The sequence below is a fragment of the Macaca mulatta genome, chromosome 12 (assembly GCF_049350105.2).
Source record: "Macaca mulatta isolate MMU2019108-1 chromosome 12, T2T-MMU8v2.0, whole genome shotgun sequence".
NCBI classification, from domain to species: domain Eukaryota; kingdom Metazoa; phylum Chordata; class Mammalia; order Primates; family Cercopithecidae; genus Macaca; species Macaca mulatta.
Window position 1 is genome coordinate 136,908,086 of NC_133417.1, and position 16,266 is coordinate 136,924,351.

Below are 16,266 nucleotides of genomic sequence, written 5' to 3' on the forward strand. Positions count from 1 at the left end.
CAAAATATGTTCCACAACTGTGGCGTGGTAAGAAAATACCTCAGCCAGGCATGGTGGCTCACACCTGTAATCCCAGCACTTTGGGAGCTCGAGATGGGCAGATCATGAGGTCGGGAGATCGAGACCATCCTGGCCAACATGGTGAAACCCCATCTCTACTAAAAACACAAAATTAGGCCGGGCGCGTTGGCTCAAGCCTGTAATCCCAGCACTTTGGGAGGCCGAGACGGGCGGATCACGAGGTCAGGAGATCAAGACCATCCTGGCTAACACGGTGAAACCCCGTCTCTACTAAAAAATACAAAAAACTAGCCGGGCGCGGTGGCGGGCGCCTGTGGTCCCAACTACTCGGGAGGCTGAGGCAGGAGAATGGCGTGAACCCGGGAGGCGGAGCTTGCAGTGAGCTGAGATCCGGCCACTGCACTCCAGCCTGGGCGGCAGAGCGAGACTCCGTCTCAAAAAAAAAAAAAAAAAAAAAAAAAACAAAATTAGCTGAGTGTGGTGGCCACGTGCCTGTAATCCCAGCTATTTAGGAGGCTGAGGCAGGAGAATCGCTTGAACCCAGGAGGCAGAGGTTGTAGTGAGCTGAGATCACGCCACTGATCTCCAGCCTGGCGACAGAGCAAGACTCCATGTCAAAAAAGAAAAAAAAAAAAGGCCAGGCACAGTGGCTCACGCTTGTAATCCCAGCACTTTCGGAGGATGAGTCGGGCAGATGACGAAGTCGGGAAATAGAGACCATCCTGGCTAACGCAGTAAAACCCTTTCTCTACTAAAAATACAAAAAAATTGGGCCGGGCGTGGTGGCTCATGCTTGTAATCCTAGCACTTTGGGAGGCCGAGGTGGGTGGATCACCAGGTCAGGAGTTCAAGACCAGTCTGACCAACATGGTAAAACCCTGTCTCTACTAAAAATATAAAAAGTAGCCAGGCCTGGTGGCGTGCACCTGTAATCCCAGCTACTTGGGAGTGTGAGGCAGGAGAATCACTTGAACCCAGGAGGTGGAGGTTGTAGTAAGCTGAGATCATGCCATTGCACTCCAGCCTGGGCAGCAGAGCAAGACTCTATCTCAAAAAATAAATAAATAAATAATAAACAAGAAAAAAAATTAGCTGGGTGTGGTGGCAGGCACCTGTAGTCCCAGCTACTCGGGAGGCTAAGGCAGGAGAATGGCGTGAATCCTGGAGGCTGAGCTTGCAGTGAGCCAAGATTGCACCACTGCACTCCAGACTGGGTGACAGAGGGAGACTCCATCTCGAAAAAAAAAAAAGAAAAGAAAAGAAGAAAAAGAAAATACTTGTGCTTGCTTGCTTTCTTTTCTTTTTTTTTTTTTTTTGAGACAGAGTTTCCCACTTGTTGCCCAGGCTGGAGTGCAATGGCACAATCTCGGCTCACTGCAACCTCCGCCTTCCGGGTTCAAGCGATTATCCTGCTTCAGCCTCCCAAGTAGCTGGCATGAACCACCGTGCCCAGCTAATTTTGTATTTTTAGTAGAGACGGGGTTTTCCATGTTGGTCAGGCTGGTCTTGAACTCCCGACCTCAGACGATCCGTCCACCTCAGCCTCCCAAAGTGCTGGGATTACAGGTGTGAGCCACCACACCTGCCCTTTTTTTTTTTTTTTTTTTTGAAACGGAGGCTCGCTCTGTTGCCCAGGCTGGAGTGCAGTGGCGCGATCTCCACTCACCGCAAGCTCCGCCGCCTCCTGGGTTCATGCCGTTCTCCTGCCTCAGCCTCCCTAGAAGCTGGGACTACAGGTGCCCGCCACCACGCCTGGCTAATTTTTTTGTATTTTCAGTAGAGACGGGGTTTCACCGTGTTCGCCAGGATGGTCTTGATCTCCTGACCTCGTGATCTGCCCGCCTCGGCCTCCCAAAGTGCTAGGATTACAGGCATGAGCCACCGGGCCCGGCCCCCCCTCCTTTTTTTTTTTTTTGAGATGGAGTCTTGCTCTGTCACCAGACTGGAGTGCTGTGGTGTGATTGCAGCTCACTGCAACCTCCAATTCCCTGGTTCACGCGATTCTCCTGCGTCAGCCTCCCAAGTAGCTGGGATTACAGGCATGTGCCACCACGCCCAGGTAATTTTTGTATTTTTTTAGTAGAGACGGGGTTTCACTATGTTGGCCAGGATGGTCTTGAACTCCTGACCTCGTGATCTGCCTGCCTCGGCCTCCAAAAGTGCTGGTATTACAGGCGTGAGCCACCGCGCCCAGGTTAATACCTGTGCTTTCTATAGGTGACAAAGTCCCAGGAACTGCCTCTACTACTGTGGTGTGCTGCTTACATACACATGAAGGGAAATGCTAGAAGTCAACGAGAGATTAGTAAAAATCCCTGGTGTCACTTTTTCCCGTCCTAAATTCACCGAATCCTTAACTGTAGACTAAGAATCTAAGGAGCGCACGTCTGAAGGGGCCTCAACCCGGGAGGAAAAGCTGAATTTCTGGACACCTCCCTGAGCCAGAGTTGGATTCTGCTGTCATTCAAAGTTAGTGTGGGAGCCGGGCACAGTGGCTCACGCCTGTAATCTCAGCACTTTGGCAGGCCAAGGCAGGTGGATCACCTGAGGTCAGGAGTTTGAGACCAGCTTGGCCAACATGGTGAAACCCCCATCTGTACTAAAAATACAAAAATTAGCTGGCGTGGTGGCGGGCGCCCATAATTCCAGCTACTTGGGAGGCTGAGGCAGGAGAATCACTTGAACACAGGAGGTGGAAGAGGTTGCAGTGAGCTGAAACCGCACCACTGTACTCTAGCCTGGGCAATAAGAGTGAAACTCCGTCTCAAAAAAAAAAAAAAAAAAAAGTTAGTGTGGGAGACCTGGAAGGCAGAGTTGGGGCCAGGGATAGGAGGACGGCCTGGGCATGGTGGAGCTGTCACCAGGGACACTCTGCCCTGGCTGGAAGCTGGCCTGGAGTATGCATGGATAGATGCTCCGCCTGCCGCCTCCAGGCCCTCCAGTGACAACAGCAGTGCACGACTGGTCTGGCTGGGAGGACCGGTCAGGGCTCCCCTCTTCTCACGTCCCCAGCTCTCTCCCAGGCACCCCAGCTCCTTTCGCTTTAGAGGAGCCCGTGAATCTCTGGAAACCAGAAGGTACCCCAGGGCCCCTCTTCCACCCTCCAGAGCGTGGGTCACGTCACCTTGACAGTGGGCCAGCAACAAGGAAATGGGGTGAAGTGCATCCCCTCTGCCCTGTTCCACCTTCGCAGGAGCCTTGAGTCTAAACCTAAAAATAGCCCAGGTGCTCTGCGTCGCCTAGACAATTCCATCTTATGTCTGGGGTCAGGGCACGTTTTTTCCCATTTGTTTATTTGGTTTGTTTTTCCACTTTGTGTTACAATTTTTTCTTTCTTTTTTTGAGACAGTGCTGTGTTGCCTAGGCTGAAGTGCAGTGGTGCAATCTTGGCTCACTGCAACCTCCCCCTCCCCGGTTCAAGAAATTCTCCTGCCTCAGCCTCCCGAGTAGGTAGGATTACAGGTGCGCGCCACCATGCCTAGCTACCTTTTGTATTTTTAGGAGATGGGGTTTCGCCATGTTGGCCAGACTGGTCTCAAGCTCCTGGACTCAAGTGATCCACCTGCCTCAGCCTCCCAAAATGCTGGGATTACAGGTGTGAGCCACTGCACCCTACCAAAAATTTTTAAAAATACATGAAAGTATAAAAAATAGGCCAGGCACTGTGGCTCACACCTGTAATCCCAGCACTTTGGAAGGCCGAGGTGGGCGGATCACAAGGTCAGGAGTTCGAGACCAGCCTGGCAGTATGGTCAAACCCCGTCTCTACCAAAAATACAAAAATTACGCAGGGGTGGTGGTGGGAGCCTGTAGTCCCAGCTACTTGGGAGGCTGAGACAGGAGAATCCTTGAACCCTGGAGGCAGAGGTTGCAGTGAGCCGAGATCATGCCACTGCACTCCAGCCTGGGCAACAGAGCAAGACTCTGTCTCAAAAAAAAAAAAAAAAAAATCAGCAAACAACGAGAAGCATTAGTACAAACAATAAATTCTATGGCCACCCTACCTAAACTCACCTAAAGTCTAAAATGTCCAATTCAGACTTAACCAGAAAGCTGGCCCTAGGATCCTGGGCTTCTGGGTTTTGAAGTCTCACAGGTCAGGGGCCTGTCCCCACATGCATTTACATCCATCTGAAAGGAAAGGGCGAATATTCATGAAGCCAGGCAGGGCTTCAGACAGAGCCCTGGGGCAGGAGCAGTGGGGGACAGAGGCAGCTGGACAGTTCCTGCCCTCAGGAGGCTGCTCTTGGACAAGTGGGCATCATTTGGGGGCCACAATGATGGCACGGGGCTCTGTAGCTCCAAGGCTAGCAGGCCAACAGCAATCCCCTGCCTGGGTGGCTCTGCACATAGCTGGCAGGATGCTGCTGCCCACTCCGTGTCTGCACATGGCTGGCAGGATGCTGCTGCCCATTGGAATGATCCAGAACGAGAGCTCTCAGCTTTCATAAAGGTCTAGGAGTCCCTGAGATTTGCAAGGTCCAAGAAGATTATGTCTTTTCTTATTCAAGACTGAGTTGGAATTTAACATATCTCCCCTAATCACTTGATGTCTCTGTGTCAATTAGCTAGCATGCACCTCCCCCACACACTTCCCCCGGAAATGAAAACCATATGCATGATAACAGTATCCCTGGCTGCACTTGTGTGCATCACTTAATCCTCCCAAGAACCCAAGGAAGTGAGTTTAGGAAATGTTAACTAAATTCACTACATAGAAAGGGGTGGAGTTGCATTTCCAGCACAGCAAGACAGGAGTGGGGAGGGTGGAGCAGGCAGGTGGCATGGGGAACCGCCCCACCTGGAGGATGTGGGAGCCCAGAGGTCAAAAAACCCACCCTGGAAAGGAGACAGAGGTAGGGTACAGTGCAACATTTACAAATCTCCATGACCCTTGTGTCGTGTTCTGAGCATGGATTTAGGAACTAAGGTTCAAACCCCAGTTTAGCTGATCACTAGCTGGGTGACCTTGGGCAAGCTTCTTTTTTTTTTTTTTTTTGAGACGGAGTCTCCCCCTGTCGCCCAGGCTGGAGTACATTGGCAAACTCGGCTCACTGCAACCTCCGCCTTCTGGGTTCAAGCAATTCTCCTGCCCCAGCCTCCGGAGTAGCTGGGATTACAGGCGCCCACCACCACCCCGGCTAATTTTTTGTATCTTTAGTAGAGACGGTGGTTTCACTATGTTGGCCAGGCTGGTCTCGAACTCCTGACCTAGTGATCAGCCCGCCTCGGTCTCCCAAAGTGCTGGGATTACAGGCGTGAGCCACCATGCCCGGAAGGCAAACTTTTTAACCTCTCTGTACCTCAGTTTCCTCCTCTCTAAAACAAGGATAATAATAATACCTTATGGAGTGGCTGTGAGAATGAATGAGTTACATACACAGAATTGACAGCTTAGCTTTCATTTTACTCCTATATAGGTGCCAACATTTCTCAAAGAAAAAAATAAAATGGGCCAGGTGCGGTGGCTCACACCCATAATCCCAGGACTTTGAGAGGTTGAGGTGGGCAGATCACTTGAGGCCAGGAGTTTGAGGCCAGCCTGGCCAACATGGTGAAACCTCATCTCTAGTAAAAATACAAAAATTGGCCAGACGCGATGGCTCACACCTGTAATCCCAGCACTTTGGGAGGCCAAGCTGGGCGGATCACGAGGTCAGGAGTTCGAGACCAGCCTGACCAATATGGTGAAACCCCCTCTCTACTAATAATACAAAAATGAGCTGAGTGTGGTGGCATGTGTCTGTAGTCCCAGCTACTCGGGAGACTAAGGCAGAAGAATCACTTGAACCCGGGAGGCGGAAGTTGCAGTGAGCTGAGATTGCACCACTGCACTCCAGCCTAGGGACAGAGCAAGATTCCAACTCAAAAAAAAAAAAAAGAGCAAAAATTAGCCGCGTATGGCGCACACCTGTAATGCCCGCTACTAGGAAGGCTGAGGCAGGAGAATCTCTTGAACCTAGGAGGCAGAGGTTGCAGTGAGCCGAGATCGCGCCACTGCACTCCAGCCTGGGTAACAGAGCCAGACTCTGTCTCAAACAAACAAACAAACAAAAATCTGTTTAGCATGTACTATCATTGCTCTTTTAAAAAGGTTAAAAATAAAAAAGGTTAGCCAGGCGTGGTAGCTCTCAGCACTTTGGGAAGCCAAGGCAGGAAGACTGCTTGAGCCCAGAAGTTTGAGACTAGCCTGGGCAACATATTGAGACCCTGCCTCTACCAAAAAAACAAAACTAAACTAGCCAGGCGTGATAGCACACACCTGTAGTCCTAGCTACTCAGGAGTCTGAGGCGGGATGATCGCTTGAGCCCAGTAGTCCTATGATTGGACCACTGTGCTCCAGCCTGGGGGACAGAGCGAAACCTTGTATATAAAATAAATAAATAAATAAATAAATAATAAAATGTGGCTACCAGACAGCATCTGGTGCTGTAGTATGGGCTGGCCCACCCCTTGGCTTGCTCCTGATGGATACTGCTGTCACTACAGGGAAGATGGGCAGGGTCTGGGGACATCATCATGCTACAGGTGCAAAGTCCCCAGAGTATGTGATATCAGTGGAAGGAAGCGGGCAAAGAGCCCGCAATGAGTGCCTCTGCTGCCTCGTCAAGCCCACATTTCTCAACCTGCCCACAAAACCAGTTTCCCCAGGTCCTTGCAAGATGATTTCTACCTATTGGGTGTGCCTCCCCTATATGGCTGTGGGACAAAAGCCATCTGTCAAGAGTTGAAAAATGGGAATAAAGGCTGGGCACGGTGGCTCACGCCTGTAATCTCAGCACTTTGGGAGGCTGAGGCAGGCAGATCACCTGAGGTCAGGAGTTTGAGACCAGCCTGGCCAACATTGTGAAATCCTGTCTCTACTAAAAATCCAAAAATTAGCCTGGCATGGTGGCAGGCACCTATAATCCCAGCTACTCAGGAGGCTGAGGCAGGAGAATTGCTTGAACCTGGGAGGCAGAGGTTGCAGTGAGCCGGGATCACACCATTGCACTACAACCTGGGGGACGGAGTGAGACTCTGTCTCAAAAAAAAAAAAAAAAAAAAAGGGAATAAATGTTTTTTTTTTTTTTTTTTTTTTTTTTTTTGAGACGGAGTCTTGCGCTGTCACCCAGGCTGGAGTGCAGTGGCCGGATCTCAGCTCACTGCAAGCTCCGCCTCCCGGGTTCACGCCATTCTCCTGCCTCAGCCTCCCGAGTAGCTGGGACTACAGGCGTCCGCCACCTCGGCCGGCTAGTTTTTTTGTATTTTTTAGTAGAGACGGGGTTTCACCGTGTTAACCAGGATGGTCTCGATCTCCTGACCTCGTGATCCGCCTGTCTCGGCCTCCCAAAGTGCTGGGATTACAGGCTTGAGCCACCGTGCCCGGCCGGGAATAAATGTTGAAGGTACATGGGGAATCAAACTCTTCTACTTTTTTGTATGTTGAAAATTTATATACATTTTTAAAATGTGCCAGGCACAGTGGCTCATACCTGTAATCCCAGCATTTTGGGAGGACAGGGTGGGCAGATCACTTGAGCTCAGGAGTTCAAGACCAGCTTGGGCAACATGGTGAAAACCGGTATCTACAAAAAATAAAAAAATTAAGCCATCTGTCAAGAGTTGAAAAATGGGAATAAAGGCTGGGCACGGTGGCTCACGCCTGTAATCTCAGCACTTTGGGAGGCTGAGGCAGGCAGATCACCTGAGGTCAGGAGATCCAGACCATCCTGGCTAACAAGGTGAAACCCCATCTCTACTAAAAATATAAAAATTAGCCGGGCGTGGTGGCAAGCGCCTGTAGTCCCAGCTACTTGGGAGGCTGAGGCAGGGGAATGGCGTGAACCTGGAAGGCGGAGCTTGCAGTGAGCTGAGATTGTACCACTGCACCCCAACCTGGGCGACAGAGTGAGACTCTGTCTCAAAAAAAAAAAAAAGAAAAGAAAGTGATTTGCTCAGGTCACACAGCCAGCAAGGGGGAGAGCTTAGGCAGTCCAACTCAAACACCATACAGAGCATACTACTTCTCACACCAAGGCCAATCACTCATTCACATCACACATAGAAATACCTTCCTCTCAAGAGTCTTCTGAAGCATATCCATACAGTGGAATATTATTCAGCCATAAAAAGGAATGATATATGCTACAACATGGATGAACTTTAAAACATTATACTAAGTGAAAGAAGTCAGACACAAAGACCACATATTGAATGATTCCATTTATATGAAATGTCCAGACTAGAAAACTCCATAGAGACAAAAGGAGATTAGTGGCTGCCAAGAGCTGGGAGGGAGGTGGGCAGATGAAGAGTGACTACTAATGAATACGGGTTTTGCTTAGGGGTAATGAAAATGTTCTGGAATTAGTGATGATGGTTTTTTAGCTTTATGAATACAGTGAAAACGACTGAATTATACATTTTTCTTTTTCTTTTTTTTTTTGAGATGGAGTCTCGCTCTGTCGTCCAGGCTGGATTGCAGTGGCCGGATCTCAGCTCACTGCAAGCTCCGCCTCCTGGGTTCACGCCATTCTCCTGCCTCAGCCTCCTGAGTAGCTGGGACTACAGGCGCCTGCCACTGCGCCTGGCTAGTTTTTTTCGTATTTTTTAGTAGAGACGGGGTTTCACCGTGTTAGCCAGGATGGTCTCGATCTCCTGACCTTGTGATCCGCCCGTCTCGGCCTCCCAAAGGGCTGGGATTACAGGCTCGAGCCACTGCGCCTGGCACATTTTTCTTTTTCTTTTTTTTTTTTTTTAAGACGGAGTCTCGCTGTGTTGCCAGCCTGGAGTGCAGTGGTGCGATCTTGGCTCACTGCAACCTCTGCCTCCTGGGTTCAAGTGATTCTCCTGCCTCAGCCTCCCGAATAGCTGGGATTACAAGCGCCTGCCACCACTCCGAGCTAATTTTTTGTATTTTTAGTAGAGACGGGGTTTCACTATGTTGGCCAGGCTGGTCTCGAACTTCTGAGCTCAGGCGATCCACCCACCTCGGCCTCCCAAAGTGCCGGGATTACAGGTGTGAGCCACTGCGCCCGGCCTCACGAAGTCTTATTAATAGGAGTCAGGGACCTGTTAAGATTGACAGTCTCTCACCAAGCAAGACAAGCACCTACCACTTATCAGTATTGCTGAGTGTTGGAGTCCCCACCTTGTTAAAGTTTTTTTGTTTCTTTGTTTGTTTTTGAGACAAGGTTTCACCCTGCTGCCCAGGATGGAGTGCATTGGTGCAATCTCCAGATTCAAGCGATTCTCCTGTCTCAGCCTCCTGAGTAACTGGGATTACAGGCACACACCACCACCCCAGGCAAATTTTTGTATTTTTAGTAGAGATGGGGTTTTGTCATGTTTGCCAGGCTGGTCTGGAACTCCTGGCCTCAAGTGGTCCGCCTGCCTCGACCTCCCAAAGTACTGGGATTTCAGGCATAGAGCCACCACACCACTCTACCTTGTTAAAGTTTTTTTGTTTGTTTTTTTGAGATGGAGTCTCGTTCTGTCGCCCAGACTGGAGTGCAATGGCGCGATGTCAGCTCACTGCAACCTCTGCCTTCCACGTTCAAGCCATTCTCCTGCCTCAGCCTCTAGAATAGCTAGGAATACAGGCAGCGCACCACCACACCCGACTAATTTTTTTTAGTAGAGATGGGGTTTCACCACGTTGGCCAGAGTGGTCTCGAACTCTTGACCTCAAGTGATCCACCCGTCTCAGTCTCCCAAAGTGTTGGAATAACAGTCATGAGCCACTGTGCCTCGCCACCTTGTTAAAGTTTTAAAAAAAGAAATAAGGATGGACACAATTAAAAGATCATATAGACCCTGAGGACTTGGAAACTGAGGTTGCAAGTCAGACACCTCAACTTGGATAAAGGATCTCTGCTCCACTATTAGTTTATGAATTTGGGCAAGACTAGTAACCTTAAAGTCTCAGCTGCTTCAGGTATCAATGACGAATGATCCCTGCCCTCTGCTTTCTACCTTGACCCCATTCTGACTTGCAAAAATGCCGTTCCTCATAATCCTCAAATGAGTTGCAGAAACTTAAAAGTCAGGCAATTGTGACCTACCAATGTGCTGACTGAGACCCTGTAGGGAAAAAAAAAAAAAAAAAGGGAGGGAGGAATACGGATACTTTTCTTTCCAACCCTATGACCTGATCACATGAGTTACGTGCATTCTGGATCCCGGGTCACCAGATAACTAACATTCTAACCTTTGAACGTGGTCCCTCAACTGGCCAGGACCTAGCTCTCCCAGAGACCGTGAGAAACTGGCAGTTGACGGGTTCCTCTGAGCCTGCTGAGTGTTTTCTATTTGCCCAACCACAGCTCTCCCGGAGAAGCAAAAACTGCTCCAGTATGTATGTAAACCATGAACCAAACTTCCTAACGCAACGAAGAGCCCTGGCGGGAGCCATGCCACTAAATCAGACAGTGGCTGTACTGGAAGGTGGAAAGGACTATTTGTCCTTTCGTGTCCTTTAAGTACTTCTGTACTTATCTCTGTGTGTCAGTTCCCCCACCTGCACCTGGTTATGAAAGTTAGTGCACTTAAAACAGGGCCTGGCATATCGCAAACGGAAAGTGAATGCCATCATTCTTTCAAAAATTTCTACCGGCCGGGTGTGGTGGCTCACACCTGTAATTCCAGCACTTTTGGAGGCTGAGGCGGGCAGATCACGAGGTCAATCGATCGAGACCATCCTGGCCAACGTGGTGAAACCCATTCTCGACTAAAAACACAAAAATTTGCTGGGCGTGGTGGCGGGCGCCTGTAGTCCCAGCTCCTAAGGAGACTGACGCAGAATTGCTTGAACGCGGGAGGCGGATGTTGTAGTGAGCCGAGATCATGCCACTGCACTCCAGCCTGGGCCACAACAGCGAAACTCCGTCTCAAAAATAAACTTGTGCCAATAACTTGTATTAGTTTTATGGCTAAGGTTTGCTTTTAAACATTTTCTTGATCATTGTTTTACAGGAACGTCTCTTTAATGGAAATTTTTAAACTTATTTTTGCCTCCTCCAAATCCCGTAACCCCAATTTGAAGTATAAAGTTGCAAACTATGGGGATGAATTTGCGGAAGGGTATGTCTTTTCTTTTTCCATGAAAAACTCAGAATCACATCTCAAAAGGTGTAGGCACTTTCCAGAACGCTTCATCCGCCCGCTTTAAGCACGCGCACCAAGGAAAGAGTTTGGGGAACGAGCGCGTCGGACTTCCCCGGATGAGTTTCCCCCTCCCCGGCCAGAGGAAGAGCGCCCAGCTCCGCCATTACAGCGTGCGAGGGAAAATGGAGGCGCCTGGTCCACCCGCCCGCCGGCGCCTGCGTCCTGGGCGTCTATCCCGGCCCGCGAGGCGGCTACGGCTGGAGAGGGAGGGCGAGCGAACCAGTGCAGTGTCGCGCCCCACCCTGCGCCCGAGAGCAGTGCCGGCGAGCCCGGCTCCGACCCTGAGAGTCCGCTCCAGGCCGCTCCAGACCACGAGCCACTCCGCAGGTTTTCAGCGTTCCGTGCTTTCCCTCCAGCCCTTTGTGTCCTAGCGCGCGTCGGAAGGAACGCGGCAACGCGCGCCGTGCTGTGCGCCTGCGCAAGGGGGCAGGCGGTGCGCCCTGCCTGGAGTCGAGAGTGGGCGCGGCTCCCGGTCGCTCCGCCTTCGCTCCGCCCCTCGCCCGCCATTTCGTGCTCCGCCGCATCTCCTGAGCTTGGCGCGCGGGGCTTCCGCGTGATGGACGCCCGGAAGCCGGCACAACAAATTCCCAAGCGCCGGGACTTCGCTGTCTGCAGGTCCTTCTGCTGCCCGCGGAGCGAAGATGGCGCCTAGAGCCTGCGGCGGTGCCCAAGTATGGGGGAAATTGGGCGCCTCTGCCTCCTCCAGAAGGGTCTGCAGGTTGGCCTCGGGGGTGTGCACGCCCTTGTGTGTGCAGGACCCTGAGGCATGCGCCTTTCTGTGTATGCACAGCCTCGGAAGTGTGCACATACCCTTACTTACACTCCCTAGCACGCACACCCAAACTCTGGCATGCACGAACCCGCGGGTTTCCACGTTTTCGTATGTGCACGACCTCGAGGATGTACTTGGATCCGACAGTGTCCGCATTTGTGTTTGCACAGGTCCAGGTGTGCACGGACACGTGCATTCAGGAATCTGGTGGTTCACAGGAGCCGCTGTTTGCGTGGCCCGGGGATGTACGTGGACCCGCGAGTGCAAGCCCCACTTCCGCTGTCTGTGGCCCACGAACACGATTCTGTTTCCGGCCTGTTTTGGATTCATTTGCACTTGCCCAGTTTACATGCAAAGCGTAATCTGCCGGCCACCCCAAGCAATTTTTAACCATTCTTTCGTTCGTTCTTCACCGATATTTGGGCTCCTGCCCTGGACCCAACTTTGCACTTGGGGGCACGCGGTGATAGTGACTCAGCGTGAAACCAGTATGAGAAATGCCTAGAAATAGGCAGTTAAGGACAACCCGAGGCCGCTGTGAAGGAGGCGCATGGCTCGCCAATGACAGGGGAAGCGGCCTGGAGGAAGCCGTGCGCCGAGACTAGGCCATGGGGTAGAGGGAATGGGGTAATGGCCCAGGACTGTTTGGGGAGGCCTTCTGTCTCATTTGAGAGGACGTTGGGTGGAAGCAGAGGAGGCAGGTAATGGGGAGGAGAGTGCGTGGGGAAAGGGGACCTGTTGGTGAGGGTCAGGGGGCAGAAGACTTGGGCAGGCTCTGAAGTGAGAGCTCGCAGGGCCTGGCCTGCCCAGGGAGCAGTGGGGAGAAGCAGTTAGGGCCTGGGGGCAGAGCCCGTGTGCCCCACTGTTGACACCTTCGCGGGCTGCTGCTCCTCGTGGCTTCTGTGTGGAGCACAGGCCTCTTCCTTGGGGGAGGGACTCGGACTGCAGGCTCCAGCCCTGCACTGCCATTAAAGGCCTGGGCAGGCTGCTGCATAAGAACAGTACCTCTGCTGGTGGAAATGGAGGGAGACGCCGCGGCACAGAGGACCTGTCCCAGACACGCGGGATGGCAAGCATCGGAGCTGGCGTGGCTGCTGAGGTCCCCTGGTGAGGCCCTCCTTGTCTCTCCCTCAGCGGCCTAGTCACCTCAGATTTTTTTTTTTTTTTTTTTTTTTGAGACGGAGTCTCTGTCGCCCAGGCTGGAGTGCAGTTGGCACTGTGTGGGCTCACTGCAACCTGTGTCTCCTGGGTTCATGCACTCCTGACCTCAGGTGATCCGCCTGCCTCAACCTCCCAAAGTGCTTGGGATTACAGATGTGAGCCACCGCGCCCGGCCCGTCCTGTGTTTATGGTTACAGATACTCCCCAGTCGTGTTCACGGAAAACCTCTCCCCTGAAGTATCTACGGTTCCATCGAGAATCCCTCTCCACGAGGTCCCCAGTGTGTCTGTCCCCAGCTTACTGGAACATGTCTCATGAGGGAGCAGGGGCCACTTCACACACTTTGCAGTACAGCCGTTTTGCTGTAGGCCAGATCTTTTTTCTTTTTCCTTTTTTTGGAGACAGAGCCTTGTTCTCTTGCCCAGGCTGGAGTGCAGGGGTATGATCTCAGCTCACTGCAACCTCCACCACCTGGGTTCAAGCGATTCTCATGCCTCAGCCTGCTGAGCAGCTGGAATTACAGGCATGCACCACCACACCTGGCTAATTTTTGTGTTTTTAGTAGAGATGTGGTTTCACCATGTTGGCCAGGCTGGTCTTGAACTCCTGGCGTCAAGTGATCCACCCGCCTCAGCCTCCCAAAGTGCTGGGATTACAGGCACTAGCCAATGCGCCCGTCCTAGGCCAGAGTTTTTTTTTTGTTTTTTTTTTTAATGAGAGAGTCTCGCTTTATTGCCCAGGCTGGAGTGCAGAGGCGCAATTTCAGGATTACAGGCACATGCTACCACGCCTGACTAGTTCTTTCGTATTTTTAGTGGAGACGGGGTTTTGTTGGCCAGGCTGGTCTTGAACTCCTGACCTCAGGTGATACTCCCGCCTCAGCCTCCCAAAGCGCTAGGATTACAGGCGTGTGCCACCGCGCCCAGCCCAGACCAGATCTTTATCTGAAATGGAAATGAAGGCTTTTTTTCTGTCACCCAAAAGATAGTTTCTTTTTTTTTCTTTTTTTTCTTTTTTTTTTTTGAGACGGAGTCTGGCTCTGTCACCCAGGCTGGAGTGCAGTGGCGCGATCTCGGCTCACTGCAAGCTCCGCCTCCCGGGTTTACGCCATTCTCCTGCCTCAGCCTCCCGAGTAGCTGGGACTACAGGCGCCCGCCACCTCGCCCGGCTAGTTTTTTGTATTTTTTAGTAGAGACGGGGTTTCACCGTGTTAGCCAGGATGGTCTCGATCTCCTGACCTCGTGATCCGCCCGTCTCGGCCTCCCAAAGTGCTGGGATTACAGGCTTGAGCCACCGCCGCCGGCCCCAAAAGATACTTTCTGAGCACATGCTCTGTTAGGCCTGTGTCTGGACTAGAGATAGAGCCGTGGAGCAGTTCCTGCCTGTAAGGAACATAGAGACCCAAGTCCCAGGACACGAGGGTCCAGAAGCAGACAAACAGCTTCTTTCCACTAGATGCAGTGATGCAGAAAGTCTGCACCTGGGCCTGCCTTCACCCCTCCCCCCACCCAGCCCCGTGCATCTTGAATTAAAACAGAGAAGGTGGGGATTGGGTGGTGGCAGGCCCTTCTCCCCACCAAGGGAGTGACCTTGCCAGGCACTGCCTTCCTCTTTCCCAGTCCTGAGCATGGCCCCCAGGCCCTGCTTCTGGGAGTAACAGGGAGTTGACTGCACTCTCTGGGACACCAGTTGAGACCCTCCTCGGAAGGGGATGGGGACAGTCCTCAGTGCAGAGCAGTCTGCAGGGAGGCCATGGTGGGGCCATCCCACTGACCTCCCTCAGCACCATATCTGGGGAGCTGTGCTCCCCTGGAAGGTGGGGTGAAGGGGCCGGTGTCTAGCCATGTAGCTGTTGTTGCTGTGACACTCAGGCATCAGGGCAGGTTGTGCCACTTTAATCTACCAGCAGGGCCAAGGCCTGGAGCCCTCAGGGCACCAATTGTGAGATCTGCTCTAAACAAGGGCATCCTTCGAAGTAGGTGAGGTGGTCTCATCTCCTGTAGAACAGGCAGGTTTCCTACTTTCTCCAAAGGCCCCACGACCTGGGTGATGTCCTTCTCCCTCAAGGGTCCTCTCCTTCAGCACAGGGCTCCAGAGGCAGCTCTCCATGCCACCCCACTCCTGAGCAGACGGCCGGAGCTGCCCCCTCTGAATGCCGCGCTGGGCAAGGGGTCCGTGCCTGGGAAACACCCAGTGGGGAATGTTCTGGCCCTCAAGAGTAAACAACAGGGATTTAGATGATGCCACCGTCCTCAGCCTCTGACCTCCAAAGGAGCCACATTCAAGAGAAGGGGAGGTCCCTCCACAAATGAGACAGCAGAAGAATAAATGCCCTCCTGTGCCTGCCGACTTCCTGCATAGGTCTGTGGGCTCGTGTAAATAATTGAATGGAAAACTTCAGAAGGAAGGTAGCCCATGGGAGCCTGGCATTGCCCGCCAGAAAGCAGGTTATAAAATGTTTCCCATGTAAGCGGTGGCTGCGGGGAGTCAGGATGCCTAGTTAAAACCCCGAGAAGTAAGGCTGCCCTGGGCTCCCAGGGGAAACACTGGGCCGGGCGGGTGGGAGCTCTTCATGGAGTAGATCCCTCCCAGCCACCCCCAACTCCTAGTCTCCTGGGTGTGGTAGCTCCAAGATCTCAAAGCCCAATCGCCGAGCCCGGTGGTCTCCGATGTGTCCTACCCTCCCTCCTGCTGCACAGGCAGCTTGTGTTGCTGAGGAGTAAGGGGAGATTTCCGGCCAGCACAAGCAAAGCCAGGCAGGGTGTCCCCTGAGGCGGCGCAGCAGGAGGACCACCGAGTGTGGCCCTCACGCCCCACATCCGGCCCTCTTCCTGCCTTGTCCTCAGATGAAGCCTGAGGTGAATTGGAGGCTGGGCCGATTCCCCACCCCTGGCCTCAGGGCGGTTCCTCCTGGGTCCAACTGCCCCAGACCAGGCCATCTGGGAGGCAGCCTGGGCGGGGAGAGAGGGAGGGAGGACGCGTGTGGAGCCACTGCCCAGCCCCCGAGGCACAAACATTTCCTTATGTGGTGGCTCTGAGTGCCCGGGCGGCGCCCTAGAGGCTGCTGGGGAGGGCCCGGGCCGGACACACCCTGGGTGATCGCAGAAGCAGAGCCCCTGCCCAACAGGATCCTGGCCTCATCTTGGGGAGGAAAGGACCCCCG

At 52.6% G+C, this 16,266-nt stretch overlaps 1 long non-coding RNA gene across 1 annotated transcript; it reads left to right on the top strand.

Moving 5' to 3' along the window:
• Nucleotides 1-7,875: 7,875 nt before the first annotated feature.
• On the top strand, nt 7,876-15,450 carry LOC144333522 (uncharacterized). Its single transcript, XR_013402230.1, has 2 exons — nt 7,876-11,841; nt 12,113-15,450. It is a non-coding gene; the product is annotated as an uncharacterized LOC144333522 (long non-coding RNA).
• The last annotated feature ends 816 nt before the right edge of the window (nt 15,451-16,266 follow it).